Source organism: Passer domesticus, chromosome Z, assembly GCF_036417665.1.
Source record: "Passer domesticus isolate bPasDom1 chromosome Z, bPasDom1.hap1, whole genome shotgun sequence".
Lineage (NCBI taxonomy): Eukaryota > Metazoa > Chordata > Aves > Passeriformes > Passeridae > Passer > Passer domesticus.
In genome coordinates, this window is record NC_087512.1 from 22,298,930 (window position 1) to 22,325,066 (window position 26,137).

Consider the following 26,137-nt stretch of genomic DNA (forward strand, 5'->3'; position numbering starts at 1 on the left):
TCTTCCTGTATCATAGGATAGGTAGTTAATTAAAGCAAAATAAGGTCTTTGTATGCTTTACTTGATGCATGTAATCATGAATTTTCAAGCACACTTTTATTCTAGAGCAAGCTCCATGACTTAATTGTCTAGTTTTATGTTGTAAGGAGATCTATAGTTTAGTAATGTCCTTTCAAAAATCAGATTTTGTTTAGCCTGTCATTTGGGACTGTGTTTTAGTACCACCAATATAGCTGCTAAATAGATTAATTATTTCAGAGATGCTAAAATTATGAATCGTTACACTTGTGTTTTGCCATTTCATTACAAAGTATCACTGAAACTATGATTCTACCATGCTTCAGAAATATGAAGATGTTTGTAAGCAATTATAAAAGATTGCTGTTAGCTGCTCACAGTATAAATATTTCTTCATGATACTGACATGTGAGTGCCTGTAAAAGATGAGTGCTGTGCTCTGCTTTTCAGATAGAATGCACAAAGATGTCCCAGATATATCTGAAGAGCCAGCTCACTTTTTCAGTGTAAGCAATAATAATAGCCTTCCAGTCTGTCACAGTATGTGCATGTATTGGTGCTGTGACTTGAGAAATTACCCTTGCAGTTTTTCCTGTTGGTTTGGCTGAACTGAACAATGCTTTGTTTGGAGTGAGGCAGGATAGCAGTGCCAGAGGCATGATCCCACTCCCTTTTTAGTCAGTAAGAATTTTACTACAGAAACTGAAGTTGGATAAGGCCTTTTATGTGAAAAAATTCAGTCCTGGAAGTAGCTTCTTATCCTATAGTTAAGGAAACAGTTCATAAAGATGCTGCATATCAGAAGTTATATATAAATACAGGCTTTAATAATATGCAAGCTAGACATGCAAACCTGTGTTTTTTTCAAATCTGCATAAGAACATTTTAATCTGTGAGCTCAGACTCCCTATGCCTCAAACATCTCTATAACAAATGAAGGTAGTGTGTCCTGAGCAGAATGCAATGCAAATACTACTGCACTTCCCAGTGTGTTAAATGGAATGTTTAATGGCAATTTGGGCAAACCTGCAGCACTGTGGCATGTTGACAGTCCTGATACAAGCACAGATCCAATCGGGAAAAGAAAGGAGGTGGTCATGTAATTGAAGACTGTATTATAAAGTACAGTCACCAATGGTGTAATTATGGTTGAACATAATTATGCACCTCCTAACCTTACATACCTTAATTATAGCACCTCCTAATTCTGCATACTTGCCTTGTAACTCAGTCTGGTGTAACTGTGCTGGCCCACAAAACACACCATGATTGTATCAGCTGTGACCCTCTTACAGCTAAAGACAGTTACTTGACTAATGCAAGCATCAGTGGGTTTTCTATATCAATATAACTTTTTAAAGCTAGTTAGTGAAGAAATTTGGCAGTAGACTGTGAAGAAAGTAAAGCTGTTACTGAGGGCTTTGGCTGCTTTGCTTTTCTGGGGAATGAGAGCTATTTGGGAGGTCTCTGGGTAGCAGCTGGGGAGCCTAGGAATTTTGGAAGCATCTTGGAGCGTCTGGAGCAGACAGCATGATTTTGGAGAATGTCCAAACTGTGTGCTGGAGCAAAACACAGTGCCTAGAAGCCACAGTACCTCCTGATACACAGAGTCACACAGCATGACAGTTCCCTCCACAGAGGTGATCTTCACCACTCTTTCCTCTACCTACCTCCCCTCTCTTTTTGGGAAAAATCCTCAGTCTTCTCTGAAATGAGCCATGATAAAATGGAGTGTCTTTTACATGCACAAATGTCTCAAGGGTGCTCTATTGTAAGGAAGCCGTCCAGCCAGTTAGGTCTATGTAGTCATGGGGAAAGCAGAGAAGGGTTCCACCCACAGCAATGTTTTGCCCTTAGTGGAAGAACTTGGCCTAACTTCACACTCATTTAAAAGCATTTAACAGCAGTAGGCAGGGAGATGGACTATGACAAATGCATCTGGATGATAGAATCTTTTGTCTCAATGGTATTTTGTTGAAGAATAACAGCAACTTTGGATCTCAGTGTCTTTACAAAAAACTGCTGCACTGAATAAGTAAGAGAAAATTACTTGACATCTTAAAAGGTCCTGAAAATTCAGATGCATGAGAAACAGCTGTACAACACATAGCTTAAAGCAACACACTTCCCCCCACCCTGTACTCCCCTATATTTGGCCAACAAAGTGAAAGTTCACTGTGCTGCCTTACATCACTGGTAAGGATAGGAGGGACAAAGACTCTTTGCTCTTTACTCAAAGACTCTGTTTGCTCTGCTGTGTAGTGACCAGACTGTGCAATAATGCCTGAGTAACAAGACACTCAAAAGGAACATACTGGGGGGTATGAATGCACTAACAAGTAGGACTTGCACAAAAGACATCCCCAGGGACACAGCTTCATTTCACAGGTTCTGCCTGGAGCTTGGCTCTGCTACGCAGCCCTACCCAAAGGCAGCCTGAAAGAACAGTATGGGATGAACAGAGGTAATTAGTACTTTTTTTTTTAATAACAAATATGTGTTTAGAGATTGTCAATATCCACTAGTAAGCCAGTAAATCTACAAAATTTTTCTTATTATCTTGCCCTAGCTTTCTTCAGGGTATTCATCAGTTCCTTCTGAAAGTGTGTCTTTTTCTGCTAAATAACCACAGCCAAAACTTTTCAGGCTGTACCCAGCCAAATGTTAATGTTTTTAAAAGCAGTGATAATTATGCAAGGAGTCACTTCACTGGTCACTGAAGGTGAGTTCTGTATTCAACCTGAATACAAGCAGGCTATTGTGGCAGAAGTGAAGAAGCATAAAATTGTACCAGATTCCAAAATTCCCTTCTGACCCTCCATAGTTAAAAATGTTGCTAGAAACACTGAGAGACCTTAGAAGGCTTTTGCCATGGTGTAGAAACCAGTGCAGATCACAGTGTACTAACTGATGCACTCACTGTTTGGATGAAAAATTTGTGCATAGGGACTGGGTAGCAGAGCTCTGACGAGCATTTCTTTGTCTAGGTATTCCATTCAGACAGTTGCAGTGTAATAAGAAACACTGGACTTACATTCCTCCACAAGTTTTCTTCCTCACTATGATCTCAAATTTTGTTCCTGTAATGACTTCTTTCCCTCCCCCTCGTCTGCAAATTTTATTGAGCCATCCCTGGGAGCTTCTCTTCACTTTAGTACCCTTTCTCTTGATGCTGAATTAATTAAGGATGAAACTGGAACAGTGACTCATAGCAAAGAAGCAGAGTTCCTTATTAGTAATAAGCAAAGAAGGCCACAGGAACCCACTGCTTCCCGGCTCCAACAATGCCTTCCTTTTGTGTGTCATTCCCACGTTGATCATGTTAACTGATACCTCTTTAGACACTAATTGTTATATTGATGAGTTTGAATTGGATAGTTTCACAATTTGGAAGCTTTTGGGGATGCAATCTCCAAAAAGGTGAACGTGCTAATTATATTGGTAATTACTTTAAAGCTCTAATCCTACTTTCGCCAGTGTCCATTCCCATGGTAACAGTAGCAGGTACAGCAGCATTCAACCAAGCAGCACTCAGAGCTCTTGGCTGTGGTTGGAAAGACTATACAAATTGTGCATACAGATGTTCTAAGATTGATTTCTTTGCCATAGACTTAAAAAAAAGCTATGCCAAAAATTTGTTTCTTTCTTTATGCGCTATATTGGCTTTTTAAAATCTTTGCTTTTACCCTTAGGTGAGCTGGCAGGTCTTCCAGAGGCTGGTCTGCAGCCAGAGTCCTCAGGGGAAATTCTGTCTGACTCAGCAATTGTCTTTTTTCCTGCAGCCTCCTGGGCTGAGAACAACAGCTTTGCCACTTCCTGACTCTTGGGTCTTGTCTACTAGGCAAATTTTGAGAACGAAATTCCCACCAGTGCTTTGAGCGTGTCTGAAATTGTGAATGGACTGTGTTTAGAACAGTTTATGTCACTGACTTAACATTCAGTATTAAACTTACTTAGGCTGCCATGACCTACAGGAGCTTCCTAGATAATTAAGCTTTTATGTGTAATTGTGATGTTTCCCTGAATGTTGTAAATGCAAATTATTAAAATTTTCTTTATGAAGTAGCACAGATTCCAGGCTGTGATAGCTGGCAATTCACTGTGCTCAGCAAAGTCAAGCATGACATTTCTGTGCCCTGGAGTGAAAATTCTGAAATGGTCTGAGTGGAGTGGTGAGCAAGAGAAAATCATAAGGTATCTTAGTTTTTGCCTCAGTGAGCTTCAGAGCTCAACATCAGCTCCAACAAAAGAACTTCAACTGTGCACTTTAACAGCTCACTTCAGGAGAGAGTGTTTGGCTTTACAGACAGATTCCTCCACAGAGTGCATCATAATTCAATAAGGATCATAAATATTCTGTAGTACAAATTCCTTTTCAGTGATCCTGTCTGGAAGTATTAGCAACCAGAATGTTTTTTTCTGGTATTAGCATTGGTATATTTTAAAAGAAAATGTCATTTCATATATTTCTTTTTATTTTAGCTAAATAAAAATTTATAATATAATAAATTTCACTTTTGAGCATATCTGCTGTTTACAGTGAGATTATACCTATTCTGTTTACTTAAATAAGAACAATAGGGAAATCAGAGATACTAATATGTGGTGCCTTAAGATCTAAGGAGGAACTGGATGATCATACATTTTGAAGATCAGGGCACTTTATTTCTATCCAAATATAGTACCTTAAATATTTCCATTTGTTGTAGTTACTTCCTTTTATTCTTGACATAGCTTTTATGACACAGGATCAGTTTTCTAGATTTACATACCTGAAGTAAGAGTTAATATTTGGGCATGTTTTATCTTCCCTGATTTCAAGCAAGGAAAGACTAATTTAAGTTCATAGGACTTTTTCATGCTGAGACATATCTACTTGTAAGTTATACTGTTCTCTACTTGGCAAGGGCCTTAACATGCTAGCAAAAGAAAAAAATTCCAAGTGATGGGTCTCCCTGAAGAAAGGAAAGAGAATAGAAAAAGAAAAGGAAAGGGAAAGTTGCTTTTGAGAAAAAGGGTTTTTCACTGCTAGCAAACCTGAGAGTGGGGGAAGGAAAAAGAATTGTTGACAATGACATTCATAGTGCTGCTGTTATTTTACTGACAAGTGTCATGGTTAGTAAATCACAAATAGTCCCTCTGTTGGGGTGGGGGGGAGCTGGGTTCACACTTGGACTCTATGAACCGTAGTGTTTCTATGTTTTCCTTCAATCCTTCTACTTACACAGACAAACAATGTTATTGAGTATCAGAGTCTGTTAGAGTGTTTACACAAAGGCAACAGTGAGACAGTGAGACATCTTGTGCCATCCTCTTGTCCTCATTTGGCTTATGATTATTTTAGATGTCCTCATACCTGGGGTTAAAGGCCCATCAAGTTTCTCTTGTGTTTTCTGTGTGGTTGCACATTAGCTACAAATTGCCTTGTCATATGCAACATGTCTGTCTGACAAATATTCCAGCTCCATAGGAGTTGGAATAAAGCAGAGGATGTATCTTATTTGCTTGTCTCTGTCATCATGTTTTAAATACAACTTCTAGGAAGAGAAACCTGGGAAAACTGATTCTTAGTAATCTCCTCTGCCTCTGAGCAGACAGCTATGGAGCCTGATGTCCCATCTCCCCAAAAAAAATCAAGAGTCCTCTGCAGCTGTAAAACAAACAGGCTAAATGAGAGCATATGATGTTGTTTTGCATCCTGGCAGAGAGATGGCTATCATCCTGATTTTCCTCAAACAGAAATTTAGTAGGTGAACTGGGCATAGAATACTCATAAATGAGTACAAATGAAATAGCAGAATTAAGGATGTTTACTCTAATCAGTTTACACAGAAGTAACAATGATCTGAAACTGCAAAACTGAAAGAAAAGCTGTTCAGAATATCCAATAGCATACTCTGCTCATTTTCCATTGTGTTCTGCAGAGCAGACAAACAACTGGCGTCAGAGGATGGAGAACCTAACACAGCAAGCCTGCAGATGGCTGGGTCAGAGAAAAGGACAGTTGATCTGGTTTGTTAGACACTTAAAATTTACATGCAGAATAGCTAATATTGACTACTTCATTCCAAGTGACATTTGTATTTGACAGTAAAACTCTTAGGAAGCAGAACTAGAAGAGACAGAAGGGGAAGAGCAGGGAGAGCAGAGAAAATTGTGTGAACAGCAAATAATGGATGTGCTTTAGTGGAGAGGAAAACCTGGAGAGGGTGGGAGAAGGTAAACCTGTGCCATTTGCACATGATGCAAATGGGTCAGACTGGTACTTTGGAGAACCATTTCTACATGTTTGCACTCACGTTTAAGTCCACTTAGCAGAAACAAAATTATAAATTCTCCCTATTAGAGAGAATCGTGCTCCAGTCATGCTGGAGGGTGTATCCCATTGAAACATGCTTCCCATGTTTGCATTTGTCTTCATTTGTACCTTCAGTAATGAGGCCTTGGGCTGTGCTGTGCTGACAACAAAGCCATTTACCTGGGCTGCTCCTGACCTTGAGTTTGTTCCCATATACTTTTATTTATTCCCTTCACCTGTCCTTGGCTATATGGCTTTTTGCAGTTTTTGGAGGAAGCTGTGTAACCACCTGTTCTTATTGGCAGACTAAATTGGCAAAATGTTTCTCAAAGGCCTGAGGCTGATTTACAGGGAAGAAAACAACAAAACACAAAGCATATTGTGCCCTTCACCACCCCTGAGCAATGAAGCGCAGCATCGGAAGCTTTTGTAAGGCAGGTGGCATGCCAAAGTCCACGCAGCGGCTGTGCCCGACCCTGGGAGTTTTGAATGGCTAAAGAAAACACGTATGCTGTTCTTCTGGTAAGCTATTACCGTAGTGTTTAGATGTCACGAGTCTGCAAGAGTAGAAACTTATCCGGTTTATCAAGCTGAACTGCCTTTTAAATTGATTTATCTCTTCTTGTTCCCCTGCCAGGTCTCAGCAGTTTGTGGTTTGCCTGGGGCCTTCAGCAGCAAGGAGAGGAGCAGCACGCCAGCTCTGCTGCTGGCCAGCACTTCTGGGGGACTGGCTCCTCAGATGCCTGAAGCAGGAGGTTCAACTGTTTCAGGCCCTTGCTGCCAGTCATGCTCCGCTGGTCACTGCCACCAGAGAGCCCTCTCACCGAGCACCACTGTAGCCCTGCGCTGGGTGACCCAGCTGCATCTGTCAGCCACATTTCCTGCGGCAGCTTAGCAGATATTGACACACCAACAACAGTTCAGTGACTTTAACAGGTTCCTCCCACACTGCAGCACCTATGATTTGTATTAAAATGGCGTACCAAGTGCTGCAAATGCTAAATAAGGGAGGTTCCCTCTCCTAGGTTGTGTACCACCCAAGGCTGGAGGGATTGCTGCACTCCTGCTACCCATGGTCCGTGGCAGACCGGGATAGAATTCAGAGCTTCTAAATCCTAGATTAGCAAATTAATAAGATTATCCTTTCACCCTGAAAACAAGATTGAGAGAGAGATTTTGGTAACACCCAAAACTAGTTACATTAAATTGCCTGGAACTGTAAAACATTTTGATTTTACACTTAAGGAAAAAAACCAACCTACCCACAACTCTGTTGGTAGAGTGTAAAAGTCCCACCTTAAACACACAGATAACAGTCAGTTACAAGACTGTTTGGAAGTTATACTACTGACATGTCTTTTATTTTTCATAGCTCCCATGACATTTTGAATGCCTTCATAATGAAAATAACTTGTTCCATGGAAGACCAGCTGTCCTAGTACTTAAATACATGCTGCTGCCATACGAAGGTCTTCTACTTAAATGGCATTAGAAGCAGCAGTTTGTCCTGATCAGCAGTGTTGCTAACATTCTGGATACCATGGAGAGCCAGAACAGGTGGATCTCCCATAAAAATGAGTTTTTATGGGCCAGGTTTTGTACAAAGTGATGGGTGTATACAGTTCCGCAGAGCAACTTCCGGCTTTGGGTACTTAGGCTTGCCTTCACATTTCCATTATAAATTCTTTTCTGACATTTATGGTATGTTTATATGAAGAACTGTGTTACACCCAAGCAATATACCTGTAGCCTGACCAAAGCAATGAATTGTCTAAGGGAAAGAAAAAGTCACAGACAAATCTTAAATTTAAAATACATCTCTGGCACAGAAATCTGTAAATCCAAAAGTGCCTTCAGCTGATCTCTCACAAAAATCCGAAAATCCAGCCACGCACTTTCCCTAGCTTCTCTTCCAGTAGAGGTGGACCTCTACTATTCCATCCTCTTCATACATTTTCCAACAGACCAGTTCCCTTCTTTACAATATTTCCACCTGCAGCCTCTGTGTTTTTTGGGGTCTGCTGAGGATGAAGAAACAGAGTGCCCCTCTGAGACCAGTTTTTGCAGGTGTAAGATGCAGCAGACACAGCCTGCGCATGTCTGTGAGTGGTATGAGGATGCCCACAGGCCAGGCTGGATGGGGCCTTGAGCAACCTGATCCAGTGGGTGGCATGTCTACCCACAGCAGGGGAGTTGGAACTAGATAATCTTTAAGATCCTTCCCTACCCAAGCCATTCGATCATACTATATTGGGGCCTGGCCTCCGTGGGGCTCCTTCCCACACACTTTGGTCAAACCATGGCAGCACTTCAGTGCAATGACAGAGGTGTCAGAACATCTGGACTGCTCCCCTCGTCATGGCAGAACATGGTGGATAGTCACTGTTAGCATTAAACAGCAGCGTGCCCTCCTAGTTGCCTGGTGTGTGTGTGGGGGCATGCATATATCCCCAAGAGACTACTTATGTACCCAGTATGGAAGCAAAAGCTATGTCCAGCCATGTTCCCTGTCATGTGGCTGGATGTGCATTCAGCATTTTTTGGGAGTTATGAATAGTTTCATCATGTCAGCTTTAAATTCAGTACATACCATGGAAGGAGCTTTATCCATGTCTCTTTATCTATGTCTTATCTACTGTTGCCCTTAAAAGTCTCCATTGTCCTGAACTGGTGTCAGAGTGCTTCATTTCAACTCCAAACACTAATTTTTGAGTACAATGAGGGCTGTGCCCAGGAGCTGTTAGGACTGCTTGCAGGGCCTTTAGGAGAGAGAGGAGAAAAGATCATGTAATTGTAGATGTGTATGCTGGAAACTTTTATGTTAGGAATATGAGCTGTGGAAAAACTGCCATTAACATGCTTGCAGAACTGGATCTGTTCTCCCATCAGTATATATCACAATGAGAAAGACTATCTTTGCTATCCAGTAAAATAATAATAGTAATAATAACAACAACAACAAAACCAGCAAAAATAACAATAATATATCTTAGTGCAATTCCATGAGACTTTATTGCTTTATCATTTAGTTTATTAGTATCTGCATTTCCAGCAAAACTAAGGCAGGCCATAATAATGAGGGAAAGCAGAGATATACCAATGGCAAAAATCCAACTCCCATATTACCATATTCCCAAAGCAAGGAATTTCCACTTTTCCACTGAAATCTGTTTTTAGTTATTTAAATTCACATTTTTATTGTATTATTCCATTATTTTTTCCTGAGGTTTATAATTTGTATGAAATGCACCATAAATCGGAAATGTGCAATATCTAGACTGTGTTAGGAATGTCAATGCTCCAGGAAGGGATTTTATAGATTTGGAAATCAGCAATTTAGAAATTACATGGTCTGGCTGCAGCAGAGCAGCTGTGGGACATCAGCTGTCCCCTCGAGCTGTTTCACGCCTCTGCCACTGCCTGCTGGCCAACAACAAGAGTAAATGTCACTTGTGTGCTGTGCTGCAGCCCACGCCTTCATCAGGGCCAAAGTGCAAGCCTCACAGCCTGGGTCAGGAGCAGGCAGCATATGCTGTTGCTTTCCTTACCCTGCAAGCCTGCAGGCCCTGACTGCAGCAGCACGGCGTCAGTCCTGCTGGGAGCCTGCTCCCACTCCATCACAGGAGCACTGTTTACCCAGGCTGCCCCAGCTGTCTGACTCCAGCTCCGGGGTCAAGGGGCTGCTCTTGCCATTACAGTGCTCTGTGTCTGAGGTGTGTCTGCGCTTGAGGATTGGAAAAGTTTCTCTTTTTTAACTTACAGGGTATTTTCGTTTTAAAAACTAAATCTGCAGATAAAAGAGAACTCAGATTCTGCTACTGGAGCCAAGTCTTTGTGCCAAATTTTGTGATGTAACATATACACCTTCAAAGTCTCACCTTATTTTGCTCATTAAAGAATTATTTGCATGGGGAGGCTTTGATTCTGCATGAGTGGATAAACTGTTGGCATGAAATTTCTTTCCTTCATTAACAAACTACTGTTCTATATGGAGTTGACACTGAATCTTAAATTACCCTACATAGTCATCTGACAGTTCTGTATTGTGTTTTGGCCTAAACATGCCTTAATGTCACTCTCTTTTTTTACTTTCATTTCACTTTTTAAATTCTTTTGCCTGGAAAATGCCACATGAACAGGTGTTTCTTCTGGGGAGAAACACCTCAGTTATTTAAAAAATAGAAGTCATTTGAAGTGGAAGATTTTTAGAGCTGAACACTTATGCCAGGACCAAATTTCAGCAGGAATTCAATAAGATACTATCTTTAACTATCAAATTGAAATTAGTTAATATACATTTCTAAAACTACTAGCACATAGATATACCAGCAGTTTTTCCAATAAAGATTGTTTATCAACTGAAGTCAACAAGCAATAGGGTAGGATTATTACAAATATGGAGAACCCTAAAAATACATATTTACCATCTTAACTTTGAAAGATTTGCGTCCTCCTGAATATTTTAGAACAACAAAACTTCAGTGGACCTCAGGGTTCCATGAACTCAACAAAATCTTACAGCCTCTTCAGACCATTTTAATTGAATATTTAGACTGCTGTGTTTATTTGATTTGCTGTTTGCTTATTGAATGCTCATTTTTAGTGCACCGCTTCCATAAGGTCTTTTTCTCCTCAAAAGTAACAAAATACACTAGTGACATGTGTAATATGGTTACAAGAGGTGATCCTGAATGTTCATCATTGTCCTTTTTGGATCTCTGTGGCCTCTGCAATTTTTTTCTGTGCAGCTCAGTGTAGAATCATTGGTGGAGGCAGTGGTGGAAACAATATGATACTACTTTAGCAGCTGATCAAACAGAAGAATGATTTAGAAAGAAAAACAATTATCAGTGTTGAAAGACAGAGGCGTAATAAAAGTAATGGTGATCTGTCTAACTTAGTGCTGCAGTCGTTCTTGAACTGAAGCTAGGAGAAGTAATAAACCATTGATACATATTTCCCCAGCTTTTTTAATGAAGCTGAAGGACCAAGAAAAAGACTATTGTATCTCTTTTAAAACTGCAATAATGCCACAGCATAAGAGTGCTATTTCTTAAAGCATTTTCTAAAAGTGATGCATGAATGAATACTGTACAGGCATCAGATTTGGAACAGAATTGGAGCTGTTTATTGTAGTCATAAAACCAGCTTTCCTGTGTCCTAAAGTTTTTCTTAAATCAGCCAAGATATCAGATTACTTATAATTACAAAAAAATCCCAACCAAACAAAAAACCCTAAATGCCAACTAAACAAAAAAAAACTCCTTGCTTCTTCTGCTTGCTTTCTTCAGCTGACCAAAAAATGAATTTTTTTCTCATAGTACCTAAGTTGGATTAGCATAGGTGCTGTAGAACTGTACTTTAGCCAATGTGAAAGAATTGTCTTTGAATTTCTTCAAGTAAAATATTGTTTAAATGGCAGATGCATTCAGAAAAAATATTTTACTGGACAAAATAATACTGGATCTCAGGTAAAAAAATTAAAAATTAAGTAATGTCATGGTTTGACACTGGGCAAATACCAGGCATCCATGGGAGTTGTTTGTTTACTTTCTCTGGCTACAGCTGGGCAGAGGAGAGGGAAAAAAATTAACAAAGGGCTCATGAGTTGAGATAAGGATTGGGAGAAAAACACACTAAGGGCAAAAGAGGTTCAAATTTGAAGGTATAAAGTAAATGTATTATTAATAGAGTAAGAGGAGGATAATGAGAAGTAAAACAAGCCTTTAAAACACCTTTTTCCCCCCAGCCTTTCCCTCCTTCCCACCGACAGTGCAGGGAGGCAGGGCATGGGGGTTTGGTCAGTTCATCACTGGAGATCATCTTCTGTTCACTCAGGGAGAGGAGTCTTTTCTCGGGCATGCTGTGGGGTCCCTCCAACAGGCAAACAGTTTTCCCAAAAACTGGTGTGGTGTGGGTCACTCGTCCACAGGGTGCAGTCCTCTAAGGATAGGCTGCTCTGCTTTGGAAGCAAGGGCCCTCTGTCTTTACCTCTGGAAGCAGGGGCCCTCTCCTTCCATTCAGGTCTGCAACTCGATCACAGCCCCCTCTGGCATTCACCCACTTCAGCATGAGCACTTTTCCTACTTTTCCCCTATGCACTTCATGCATTACAGTGGGACAGCCTGTTTCACCATGGTCCTCACCACAACTTGTGGAGGAATCTCGGCTCCAGCACCTGGAGCATCTCCTCCCCCTCCTTCTCACTGACCTTGGTGTCTCCATGTTCTTTTCCCTCACATGTTCTCCCCTCCTCCTCTTCTCTATCTAGAAGAAAAGCTGCTGCCCGTAGGTACCACTGCCCACAAGTTCTGCTAATTCCAAGATTCCTGCAGGATCCCGCAGTGCCGAGTTGGTCTCAGCTGGGTTCTGTGTTGGGGAGATGTTCACCGTGTTTTCGCCGTCGCCGTGTGGCTGCACCACCACACGTGAACAGCGTGGCTGCCGTGGTGCTGCTGCTGTTTAACACCTCACCTCCTGCAGGCTGCCGCAAAGGGGAAGCCGCTGCTGCCCCTGCCCTCTGCCCACGGCACGGCTGGCATGGGGCAGGGGCCAGGCAGGGGGAGGCCACGGGCCGCACCCAGATGGCAGTGGCTGCACCGGGGCATTGCCGTGCGCTGCACTGGGGATGGTTCCCAGCAGAGGTGCCTCGCCACACCTGGACAAAACTGCACCTGCACTGTTTTGATTTTCTTCTTAAATGTATCATCACAGAGGCGTTACCAACCTTTCTAATTGGGCCAGCAGCATGTCCATCTTCAGAGCCATCAGAGATTGGCTTGTTGGACATGGTGAGACCTTTTGGCAGCTTCTCACAGAAGCCGCCTCTGTAGCCCCCCTTTGCTGCTACCAAAAAAATGAGGCCATGCCAAATCAACACAATTAATTAATTGCCTCTACATCCTTTATTATATCAATTAGCAGCCCTAACATCTGAATGACTAGCCTGTATTTTACAGTCAAAATGCAGGACACAGAAGATCTCTAAGCAAATGTAATTATATTTCATCATATTGCGCTTAGCTTTATTACACTGAAAAAATACATTCCTGCTCCATTGAAGTCTAAACAAAATCAGTGCCTTGTGATCTGATCAATTTTCCGTAAGAGATCTAAGCAAGACTTCTCTTTTTTCAACTGGTAGTAGAATTTGGAGATTCTTATTCTTTATTGCATAGACATCTATTACAGTAATTCTTAATTTAGTTTGAGGTGTAAGTCAGCAGAAAATTCCCAGCACTGAGAGGTGTTGCTCAGAGTCTCACAATTCTCAGAAGTGCTGTTTAAATTAGAAAACCCAACATACCTTTTCTGGAAAAAAAATCTTAATTCTGGAAAATACAAGATAAAATAATTTAACTTTCATGCTCCATACATAAAATTTAAGTTAATGTTAGCTTAAGACATTTTGATTTTGAATTTTCTGGTTGAAGACTAATGTGATGTTCATAACAGGGCTTTTATTTTGCAACTGAAAACATTTTTGACTGAGATTTTGGAAAATATTAGCATCTTCTGATGATTTTACATTGGCCAGAGAGTGGGCTACTCTATCACTTTTCCCATATGAAGCTACCTACATTGGAGAGTTAGTTATTTTTTAATGAATCTGCTATTTTTAGAACTTTTTTCAAGAACATTTTTAAGAGAAAGAAATAGAGACTTACCTTGAAAGGCTATCTTCAGTCTTTGTTCTATTGCATTTACTGCACTGGTAGGTTTTAAACTTCTGCCTTTGCCTCTCTTCCCCTGTGCTCTCAAACTGCTGCGCAGCACTAACAATTTTCTGTGATCACTTGACATGTAAAACTGTCTTTCACTTTTTGTAAAGTAACATCTTGTACTGTAGATAAACAGAACATTGACCTCACACAACTGTGTTATTAGAAATGCTGTATTTGTACTCAAACTAGTTTTCATTCTGTATATAGATTAGAAGTCTGTCTTGTGTTCTTTACTATGGGATATACCATCTGGAAAGTAATGGTGTGTATTGCAGAAAATAAAAGGACAGGGACAGGTTATATTTACATGGGGTTAAATCAAGCTCATTTTATCACTGCTGTGGTTATGTTATGTTATGTTATGTTATGTTATGTTATGTTATGTTATGTTATGTTATGTTATGTTATGCTATGCTATGTTTTGTAACTGAAATCTGAAATCTACACAAAAATATCTGGGTGTGGGAGAGAAAAACAGCAAACTATTTCTGTGAGTTATTACTCCCCGAACAGCATAAGGAATTCATTTTAACCTAGGCTTCGGTTACATAAATTGCTATCAATGGAAAATTGGAAGCTTAGAAGACAACTGTAAACTGTTCCATGTATTTTTTAACTGCAGTGTGACTTCTCCACTCTTTTAATATTTTTATCAACAAAGTTTAACTTGTGGTGAATGTCAAAGCAGAGAATTCATAAAAGATGGATTTTACAATGATCTTGGCTATATAGCAGCCTTCTTCAAAAAGATATTGTTCTTTAAAAATGGTCAGCTTCAATATATATGAAAATGTTTCTTAAAAAACAAAACAAACAAAAGAAACCACAAACAAATAAAAAACAACAAAAAAGAGTATTTGCAAAGCATTTTTTTCTTAAAACATCTAGCCTCTCTCTCTATATATATAATACTTTCTCTGTTTAGAATTTATGTGATTTAGACAGCAACGATCACATGAACTGAAACTCAATCTTTTATGATTCAGAAGTCAGTAAAGGAAAATGAAAGAAGTGTACAAAACATTCAAAATTACAAGCATATACATATACTTACAAAATGTCTAATACTTCAGTTATATAAAAGGCTGCCAGTTACATAAAAAAATTGTATGCAATATGATTCATTTGGATGCCTCAACATATCTAACAGCTGGCTAATTAATTTCAAGCATTAGAAAACAACTAAAGTATATCCCAGTTTAATTTTTTAACCTGAGCATTGGGTGAATAGTATGTCTGAGTATATCTCATTAAATACAAGCAAAATATCCTTTATTTAGATCAGCCACATTTACTGCCCTGTCATACTGTCACAGTGGATTTTTCCTACATCTGTGATGAGAATTATGTCAACTGGCATAAATTAGTAGAGTCCTAAAGCCTCCATTGTAACTGTACTTTCTGTAAATAACACATCCAGCTCACACCAGAGGAAGTATTTAGGAACCTTAATCCCCTAAAATAAATGGAATTAAATGCCAAAATACAGTTACTGGCTCTAGGTTCTAGCCTTTTGTTCAAAAGTCTGTAATTCATTTCAGTCTTTAATCCTCAAGTGGCTGTAAACAACCACAAGGCTCTGGTAGAGTATTGTAAGGCCGAAAACAGAATAGTACTGAAATCAAGTTTAAATCATTTGCCAGAAGTTCCAGAGATCTGATGTTATGTATTTATTGACTAATTAAGTATGATATTTGTGTAGGTCTGCAGTTTTCTTTTTGGAATGGTGTGGTGGGTCAAAATTGGTTATTTTACCTACTTCTCCTGTCCTCTCCTTACCCTTCCCTCCCCTCTGTTCTTCCACTTACTAGTCACCCTCTCCTTCATAGTCATCTTCACCACAGACTTAATGACTTTTCCCACTCCTTTGGTTGTCCTTACCTCATTTTCCATCAGACTGTCACTTCTGCTCTTCAATGAAGCCCTAGGAGAAAAAAGCAAGTTATACCAAAGAGAGAAACAGATGATGAAACAGTTGCAGAAGGGGTGGTGTGACTATTGCACTGTGGTAAGAAAGCATGGACATGGCAGCCTTATGTCTAACATGGTGTTCACCCCAACTGCATATCCCTGCCTACTCTGCAGAATGAGAATGCCCATGTTTTCCCAGACATATATGACTATACTAGTTTTGAAAATTAGTTCATATAATTTCATTTCCTTTTTCAGCTTACCTGTTTTCCCAAGACTAAGATCACTGAATATCCTTCTGTTCTACTTGATAATATTTATTTTCATTTATATCCTTCATTTCTTCACAGTTGTACATTAACTTAAGAGCACACACTAACTGCTCACATCCATTTCCTCTGTAGTGACCAACAGGTATTACTTTCTAAGTATTATTCCTCATATTTCTCAATGTCAGCAGCTTCTCCCTAAATTGTAGCCGTCTTAGTAGAATCTGTACTTACATTTCTTTCCTAAAGGATCACTCCTACAGTTTTCAGAGTGCTGATTCTTCCATTACAAAAAACCCTAATATCTGCATCTCCAGAAGCCTATATGCACAGGCAGCATAACTGAAATTTGCCAGGACTTTTATCTTCTTCACACACAAGAAAATAAAACAACTATTGGGACCCCTGCATGATATTTGGATGTGGTAAAACTGGCCTCTTCTCCATTCATTGCACAGTGGTCTGCTGGGACTGACTGATCTATTTCCAAGGCAGCACTCTTCTTCACGGGAGACCTCTGTTTCTCACTCTGCTTTTCACCGTTCAAAGGCATTCGTTCTCTGAATGACAGCTGAACTACTTCATTCAGATCCAGGAAGGTCTTCAGTATTCATTAGCAGCTAATCAATCTCCTTTTTATTGCAGTCCCATAAATAGGAGAGAGAATGCAGCACTGATGCAGCACTGGCTCTGGGTGATTTCCCTCTTCATGTAATCATTATGGAAAGAAAGGATTCACAGGACATTTTCTATATGTAGTTGAACAGAAACAGTCTAATCTCTGGCAGCAGAGTCACTGCTTTCAATGTTGGAATAAGGGACAAGACAGCTATACAATAATAATTTTGGTATCTTAAACTCAGTTTTTATTCCCCTAAGAAATGCTCTTTTTGCAGTGAAGCTTGGTTATTTAAAATTTCAGTAGCTAACAGTGAAGAAGAGAGTCATGCCTCTTCTTTTATTGGTGAGGGATGATGGTGGAGAACTTTGACATGTTTGCTGCACTACTGAGATTTTCAGGACTTTTCCCTTCTAACATCAAATAGTTGACAGGGAGGGGAGGAAGGAGAAAATGTGTATTGTGGGGGAGGAGAGCAAGGGAAAGAAAGGAGTGTTTTCCACTAAACATCTGAGAGTGACTATTGCATTTGCTGAGACATCATCATTTTTAACTAGCTCTTCAAACTTCTGGTATGGTTACTGTTTGGAATGTACAAATTAAGGCAACTGGGCAGTTAGGGAAAGGAGATCTGCAGACTGCAGCTGGTTGTTAGGGGCAGAGGAGTTTTAAATGCCTACAAGTAACACTGCAAGTCATACCCCTTTGGCTACTACCTCTTTCATAGCTTTTCACATTAATTGCATTTTAACCAGGCAAAACAAGATCTACTGGCTGATGTTCCCTTCTCAAGACTGCCAGCACAAGTAGTCCATAAGATGGGCAAATTGAACACTTGCTCTGCTCTCTTTGCATGTATCCAGCCAAGACACTTAGGCACTCAGACAAAATGGTCCTGGATTTTATCTGAGCCTTGTTGACATGTCACATCACATATCAGCCTTGAGTCCTCACTGTGTACACTGGCATTGGCACTGCCTACAGCAAACTGACTTTTGTACATCTTTCCCTGACAAAATCCAGTCAGGCTTCTCTTTATGTATGCAACTAAATGCAGGATTGCTGCTAATCTGTTTTTGTTCTTGGAAGTAGATTATGATATTTTATTTGGCATGGCAATAGAACAGCAGAACAAGTGCTGTGAGCTCCTATGGCAGCCAGACATTGTGGTCTTCAAGGTCTAAGCTCCTTCCACAATATGAGGAGGCTGTTTGTTGTGAGGGTCTGTAAGTGCCCTCAGAAGCTCTGTATTTGATTTCTGCTGAGCAAGGAGATGAAAATGGCTTGCTGTGCTGTGTTGTGAGCCTTTAATGTTGTAATGAGGAAGTGAGTTCAGGGGCAAGTAGGGCCTTTCTTAGTTTCCTAATCATTTCAGCATATTCTCAGCTTTGGAAAGGCAGGAAGGCAGTAGCTCAGAAAAACATTATACGTGCCTCATTTAATAAGTGACAGATGGGTATATAGGTTTTACCTCATCTCAACAGTGAGTACATACTAAAACTGAAATTCCATACTAAAGCATGGAATTAAGGTGTTTCAATGTACACAGGGTTAGTGTACTTTTCTGATTCAGTGTAAACAAGCCTTTAGGTAATGGATCTAGAGACAGGTGTAGTATTTTATTTCGATTAGCAACATCATTGAAGGCAATAACCTTCCTTCTATGAAAAATATCTCTGCATTTGAAAAAGCAGGTCCTTATATTTTAAATCTCTGTGACAGTAGCATGCCTGTTAAATTACCTGACTTTCTAACACATTACTTACTTTTCCTAGACATATGTTTGATTCAAATAGCTTTTGTGTCTATATATATAACAGTTCCATTTACATTTGAATGTCTTAAAAAGCAGTTTATGAATATTCACATCTTAGAGGATTTCTCTCCCAAAGGTCTCTTGGTTGTGCAGGAGCTTAATTCAAGATGGTTTCTGTCAAAGATAAAGAAAGAACTTGAAACCAGAACAATTTTTTCTCTCATTTAATACAATATTGACACACCTAAATTGGTGGTTTTCAGATGAAGGTGCCTAATACTCATAACAAATTGTGGAAATCATAGGAGAGAGCAACCAAAGCTTGAAAATATTCTAAAATTTATCCCTCATACCAGTAATGGCATCACATTCATGAACTACTCATGGGGAAGTATTTTAAAAAACTGTGCCACTAAACCTTACCTAAACTTCTCCACAGACTTTCACTGCTAAATTAAGAATGTATTGCCTTTTGTGTACTAGAAAATGAGCATCACCTTTCTAGATAACATGGCTGGCAAAAAGTGACAATACAAAGTACCTTGTAGAGGAATCCACAAATCAACAAACTTCAGAAAATTAGCCATTATGCGAGATGCACTAGAAAAAAAGTCTCAGAACTGCCTTGCAAGGACCAAGCCTTGCATTTGAATTAACCTCCCAAATACCATCTATCAATCTAATAATGCAAAATGGAAGACCTCACTGATAAAATATTCCTGTCTATTGCATAATACTAAATACTGATGTATATATACAAAAACCTCTTAGATAATTAGAGCATTTACACTTCCTTGAAGACTTTTTCTTTCCCACATCTCTTTTTAAACAATGGGTCCAGTATTGAACTCACAATCCAAAGCAGACCACCCCTGTTCACTCATTAGAATGAAACCTTACTGGCACAGCCTAAGTAAACTTCATGAATACAGACAAATTTAGCATGATTGATATCAGTGACCAAAAAGAATTAATGGAAATTAATTATTTTGGGTTTTCTTCATACCCTTTAAAATGTGATGTATTAAACTAAGTATGACACATTCTTATGAGAATTACATGCATGAAACTCATTAATTGTTATTCACTACACTGAACTGGCACAGATAAAACACAGCAAAGGGTAGGAGAACAATTATTTCATTAAAAAAATAATCCATCTCTTGCACAGATCAGGAACTAAGAAGAGACCTCCAAGTCATGCTTAAAAAATAATCCTGGGGACTACCTTCTTCATGGAGATAGTAGCAACATTATTTTTAAAGCTGACTGTTCTTGCTGATTTACCCTCTGTACATTCATGTTATCAGCTGTTTTCTCACCAGTGGTTTAATTGATTAAAATAATTTTATTATACTAAAACAAATACATCCCACTTGTATTTATTTGGGTTTTCCTCCTTCTTAGTTCTCATTAATGATGCCAGTCAAGTCAAAAACGTTTTCTCCATTTCTACCAGTTGCTCTAAATAAAGGTATCACCTTTTCTACAAACTTTGTCTAATTTATATCCCACGGTGTCAAAATTCATTGAAGGTCTCTCTCACCTGAGCTGTGTTCCTGTTTAATCTGAATGTATGCTGTTTTATCACAGCACTTAGAAATACGTTCATGGAAACGGGTTGAGTTAATGCTGTCATGATACTCAGATGTATACTCTGCTACATTGCTAATAGCATAGTTAATTGGAAGCTATGCATTTTCACTTTAGTTTAAGAAAGTAAAATACTTTAAATATTTTTTCTAAAAATAGAAATAATTACTCCTCTAGACTAAACTGAACTTCTCAAAGTACTTGGTAAAGCTCTCTGTTGAGCACTTTTGCATGTTTGTAGGAATAGAAATGAGTTAATAGACAACTTTTTCACTTTTGTGGCCTGGAAAGTGACTATTTCCTTACTGATGTGGAACAATGCTGTAGAATATACCTGCCATGTAAAAATGTATAAAAATATCCTTTTATGGAGGAAAACAGTAGATGAAACCTGTGAATGAAAACACAAAAAAATTATTGTTTACATCTACCATGCCTTAGAACATAGGACAGATATAACTGGAAAAATACCTATTTGAGATTTAAAAAAATACTCTGAAAACATTCTTGTCAAAGGAAAATTAAGAATATCTATAATGTTTCTATAAGGTTTTCAGTGATACTAGTGATAAAGTGCAATTTTTAATATTTTGTTTGTTCAAAGGGAAAGGGATAAAATATTTGTAAAATATTTTATTTTAGCACTTAGAACTATGTCATTTCTGTTGATTGTGTGAGGAGAAAAAAGGCAAAACAAAAGTGAAAAAGGGGAACTGAAGACTTCATAAAGAAGAGAAATGGGGAAGACAAAATTATTCTTTTTAAATGAACTTAAAATGGAATTTCATATGTAATGAAAGAAATCTGCATTTTTTCTAACAGATTCTGAAAAAAGTAATTATTTCACCCAAAATGAAATAATCTTTTATCATGAAACATATTTTGCAGATGGAAGACAATCAAAAGGATTTTTTTAACTGCCTAAAAATGGTCCATGGTGGCTTTTACAGAAATCAAAAACTCTTTTCTTGAAGTACAATCTGTCAGTTTATCTGGCCTAGGGACAGAATAGTTAATCTCAATGGACTGTTTGCATGCTCTTGCTTCAAAAGGATTTACCTTCTGATTCCAAATATGGTAGTCCGGAAGAAATTAAATTTGAAATATCATTGAACAAACACTGAAGCAAAAAATTCACAAATTGTTAGCATTTATTTTTACATTACTTACATTATTTGCAGAAAAAGACATGGGAAAGGAAAAAAATGTATGTGTGCATACATACAATATTGTGCTAAAGACTACTAAGAGATTTGTATTGTCAGCATTAGCAGCTTCTAAGAAAAATTAATTGTCAAAATAGAGGCAAGCCATAAAATGTAAAATAAATGTAATTCATCCTACAATTAGAAAAATCTGGTTTTATTACTGCTTGTGTGGTGATGGGTCATAAAGAGCTAGCATAACTGATTTTCCGTAGAAGAGTATTCCCAGAACTGACTAGAAGTTGATACAGCATTCTTTTAGGATTTGTATTTGGATACAAACAACCTCAACAGCATTAATTGCTACCCTCTAGGATCCAAGAACTTAGCAAAGGCAGTCCAAAACTACCATCAGTGCATAGGCAACATACTGTGCACATGGCTTATTTTAGGCAACTTTGCAGCTGGCTTCCTCTGCCAGCTTCACGTGTAATTCTTTGTCTTAAACTAGTCAGCAAAGGATTTTTGGTTATGATCTACAGATGTCAGTGTCCTCACATACTATGGCTTCATTTTCATTCCTTTCTCTTTGTTTTCACCAGAACAAGATTTATGTGGTGGCATCAGGTGTCAAAACAGACCCTTAGGCTAAGAGGCTGCAGTATAGCTTAAAATCAGTGTTAAGGAGACTGTACAGGAGCAAAGTAGTCCAAATCAGGAAAGAACAAAAGTACCTTAACACCACCTTTTTGTCTTTTCTCCTCCATATGAAATGCTCTTCCATGTCCCAAGTGTTCCTCAGAATTCACCAACTCTCCCATGCTAACCAAGGAAGATAAATGCAAACAAAAAGTCACAATATAATGGTTAAAAATAATTCCAAAACATTCCTAACCATGTGTAGAACACTGAATATAAAAGCTAGTTTGGGGTGTTACCATATTGGTACTTGCATAATAATTCATCACTTTGATTTTACTGTTTGAGAAACTAAGCAACCAAATACTGAGAAAACTTATTTGTATGGTGTATTTAGCCAGTGTATAATTGTACTGAAGTTAGACTGAACAGAAGTTGTGTACTTAGTTCCTCTTCAAATATGGCAGATACACATTATGCATTTAGTTATAGCAACACACTTCTAAAACTTAATTGACACTGAATTATACCAGTTTTGTGTTAATTTCACCAGCATAAATGTAGTATCATCCAGTTGTGAACCACATAAATTCGGAAAATGCTACAGTAAGATATTTTGGCAAATTTAAATTATGGGATACTTAAAATAAACTTCAATATATACTTGTTAAAGAAAAAAATTACTTATTGCTTTTTTGTGTCTTTCAGGTTGTTATTACTTCCACTAATTATTATTTAATATTTGTATTGCAATCATGCCCAGAAGTTCCACTTCAAATCAATTTGAAATCCACCATTCAAGTCACTACCTGAGCATTTAATAAGCAGAAGTGCTTACCCCAGAGGCCTTTCAATCTATTTCCTGGAAAAGTGAAAACATGCAATCATAATGAACAACAGTAGTAAGAATAGGGAAAAGCAGCAATTAAACCCTGTCACTCAGAAGAAACTATGTAGTAATTGTTCAGACCACTTAACTCCTGAGAGACAAACATAAAGGTGACTGTTTCACCAAATGTTCTTTCAATTTAGCTGTGTATTGTTGCAGTATTTACTAGTGCTCAAATACAAAAATAGTAATTAAAATGAGAGGAGTTTGGGCTTGATGTCCAGCATGAAAGTGTGTATAAAGGATTTGTTTGAATTTTCAGTGGGATCAGATGCATAGTCTCACTTGAAAGACTCATTATGTAACTCTGTATTTTGTACTTTGTGCACCTAATCTGTAATTATTTGGTAACTGGGATATCATCTCTGGGAATTAATATTGCTGGGGACTCTGCTGGAGCTGTAATCTAAATACTGTCTTGATATTTATAGCACATTTAGATCCCTAGGATAACTCCTGGTATTTTCTTAATTTGTATAGATAGATATATCTTGTCTGTGCAAAATGCCTCCAGTAGTTATGCTCCAGCTAGCTGTAGTTTCAGCAGACTTTGGATAGGCTTTTATTTTGATAGCTAAAACTGTAAGTGAAACAGCATCTTACATTGCAACTAATGTTAACAACTATGGGAGATTCACCATCTGAGCAACAGCTATTACAAATTCTCACACCTATCTTTTACTTTGCTGCATTAATAAATGCATTGGGCAATTTGCAGTAAACATTTCCAAAATATATTTTCACATTAAAAAGTTGTGATAATTGACATAAGAAAGTGCCTTGAAGAGTTAATGATAGAGGGCATCAGTTGCAGAGAGTTAGTCACATTAATTATCATAAGGATATTTTATGTAGTATATGACATGAATGATCAACCATTTGCAAGAGATTAAAAAAAATTAGTAATTTTATTGTAGACACAGTGTAGGACACAAATGCAGGGCACTGTAGTGAGAAATTCTAAATCTGTTGTCAGTGGGGGTAAAGTTCTCTTGCTTGGCCTTAGTCCAAAGCTGACTCATTTGAAGAAAATGGCTTTTCCCAACAAGAAGAAATAGAAGCGATTTAATGTTTTGGGAAATATCTATATATACACATACAATTCTCTTTTTCATAAACTCTGATGACTACATTGGATTTAATTATTTAAATTTAGGCATAGATGTAGTTCCCAAAGTAGGGCTGTATGCTCTGTGAAGATGGAGAAAAGAAAGAGTAAGTGAATATTATTATTGTCCTAGTAGAAATGCATGCTTATTTTTTGTATCTGGATACAAGCTGGATATTTGAACATACAATTCCCATATACAGGCAAGAAGTTTAAAATTAATAACACTATTGTTAAACACAATGGACTTTTATAAAAATCTGATCATCTCTATGTTTTGTTGCTAAAGATTAAGCTCTTCATGCAAAACACTGTAAGGAAATGAAGCAAACAATGATCCTGAACAGGAAGTATCAATTTGAGTTACTGTCAAGGACTGGTAGGGGTGTAAAGGACTTTTCTTATCTAGTCGTATGTTAAAATCAGGGATAGGTCAATAGAAACACGACATACCATTTTCCCTTGCTCTTCAATAGCTCATATAACACTTAGCATTTTGCCAATTTCTCATTGAACAGATTATCATCATAAAACACTATTCCACTTTAGTTGGTGGCAGTCCCAGTAGAGTAGCCAGGGATTAAATTAGCGTGAAAACAAAACTACCTCTGTCCTTAGATTTGGTCTCTGCTGAGCACAATTAAAGAGCATAAGGTGAGCAGCATGTCCAATTCCACCCTGCTGTCAGCTTCATGTGCTGTGTTATGGCAGAGCAGAACTCCAGGCTCCAGGACTGTTAAAATGGCATATTGCATACACAATAGGTTATCAAATACCCACTTCAAACAATCCAGGAAATTAAACAGAAACTCACTTTTTCTGTTTGGATCACAACTGTACTACTGCACTCCAAACTCAAACGATACCAAAGCCGTGTGACCTATGCACTGCCTGCTTTTCAAACATGCATTTCTACACGACTCTGTCAGTCAACACGCATTTTCAGTACCATAGTATTGTACTGACAGTGTTGAAATACTTGGAAGAGAAAGTACAGCAGCGTTCCAGGGTTTACGTGAAACATTGTAACAATATGTGCGGCATTATTTTAATTGTTGTTGTTTACATCCAAGTTTAACGTAGCGTACCCAAACACCAAAGTGTGGGAGGCTGTCAGTTTTCCCCTGGGTGTGTTCGTTCCCTCAGACCCTTGGTAATCCGCGTCAGGCAGCACAAGGTGCGGGAGCAGGGGCGGGATGGCCACGAAGGCCAGCGCCCGATGGCGTGAGCCGGCGCCTCAGCGCTTTCTACACAGGGTGTGCAACCATTAAACTACGAAGCTGAGCTGCTAACGAGGAAACTTCTGTCGTTCAGGACTGAATTTGCCTGCGCGACTAACGCTCCCCCGCAGGAGACAAACTAGGACAGGCCCCAGGCCGGGCAGCTGCGGGAGGAGCCATTCCGCGGCGGCGAGACACGGCCCCCGCCCGGCGCCGCTCCCGCCCCAGCCCCGCGCCAGCGCCCCCCGCCCCGCCTCGCCTCGCCTCGCCCTGTTCCTGCGCAGCCCGCCCCCGCCGGGCCCCATTGGCCGCTTCGCCCGTCCCTCACGGCTTTCCCCCAGCTCGGCCCCCCGCCCGGCGCTGTCCGCCCGTCTCTCCTCCCACCCGGCACAGCCAGTGCGGGCGCGCCCGCCGCGCCTGCCTGCTCCTGCTCCGGCTCCCGCCCGACCCCGCTCCCGCCTGCCCGCCTCCGCCAGGTCTCTGCCGGGGCTCGGCTCCCGCTCCGCCCCCCGTGCCGCTGCAGTGCCTCCCCCGTCTGGCCAGCGGTGCGCGGCGCCGGCAGCAGCAGGGGCGCGGCGGCTTCCCCCGCGGCCACCTCCCCTTCCCCCCGCCGCGTCTCTGCCCGGGACGTTCATTCCCCCTTCCCACAGCTCCGCCGCCTCCCCCGGCCCCCCGCTGCCGAGGCCGGGGAGGGGGGCGGGAGGCTGAAGCCGCGGGAGAAGGGGGAAGTGTGCGAGAGGAGGCGGGGAGCGAGGGCGGCGGCGGGCAGGTGAGGCTGGCGGCCATCCCGCTTCCCTTCAGCCCTCGGCGGTGGCGGCCGCGACCCCGGGTGCGCAGCCGGGGGGCACCGGCGGTGCCCATCGCGCCGGGGGGGCGGGCAGGCGGCGAGGGGCGGCGGCGGGCGGGCCCAGGCCGGGCCGGGCCGCGCTGGTGGCGGGGGGCGCTGCG

At 40.0% G+C, this 26,137-nt stretch overlaps 1 protein-coding gene and 2 long non-coding RNA genes across 19 annotated transcripts in view; 2 read left to right on the top strand and 1 right to left on the bottom strand.

Moving 5' to 3' along the window:
• Positions 1-25,377, bottom strand: part of LOC135291311 (uncharacterized) — a 32,680-nt gene extending 7,303 nt beyond the window's left edge. The window contains exons 1-5 of one of the 8 annotated variants that reach the window (XR_010354111.1): positions 22,068-25,045; positions 20,523-20,579; positions 13,984-18,769; positions 8,907-9,075; positions 3,577-3,902 (exon numbers count right to left, since the gene is read on the bottom strand). This is a non-coding gene — a long non-coding RNA (uncharacterized LOC135291311). The other 7 variants (XR_010354112.1, XR_010354113.1, XR_010354110.1 and 4 more) reach the window with 7 other exon arrangements.
• LOC135291310 (uncharacterized) lies at positions 3,875-18,513 on the top strand. The gene is made up of 2 exons (XR_010354106.1): positions 3,875-6,838; positions 6,954-18,513. It is a non-coding gene; the product is annotated as an uncharacterized LOC135291310 (long non-coding RNA).
• Positions 25,378-25,541: 164 nt separating the features above from the next.
• The window catches only part of ERBIN (erbb2 interacting protein), a 116,833-nt gene continuing 116,237 nt past the window's right edge, over positions 25,542-26,137 (top strand). For 2 of the 10 annotated variants that reach the window (XM_064405638.1, XM_064405640.1), the window contains exon 1: positions 25,553-25,958. The gene's annotated coding sequence lies outside the window, so the exon portion shown is untranslated. Of the gene's footprint in view, positions 25,959-26,137 lie in introns of all 10 variants that reach the window. The other 8 variants (XM_064405649.1, XM_064405650.1, XM_064405647.1 and 5 more) reach the window with 8 other exon arrangements.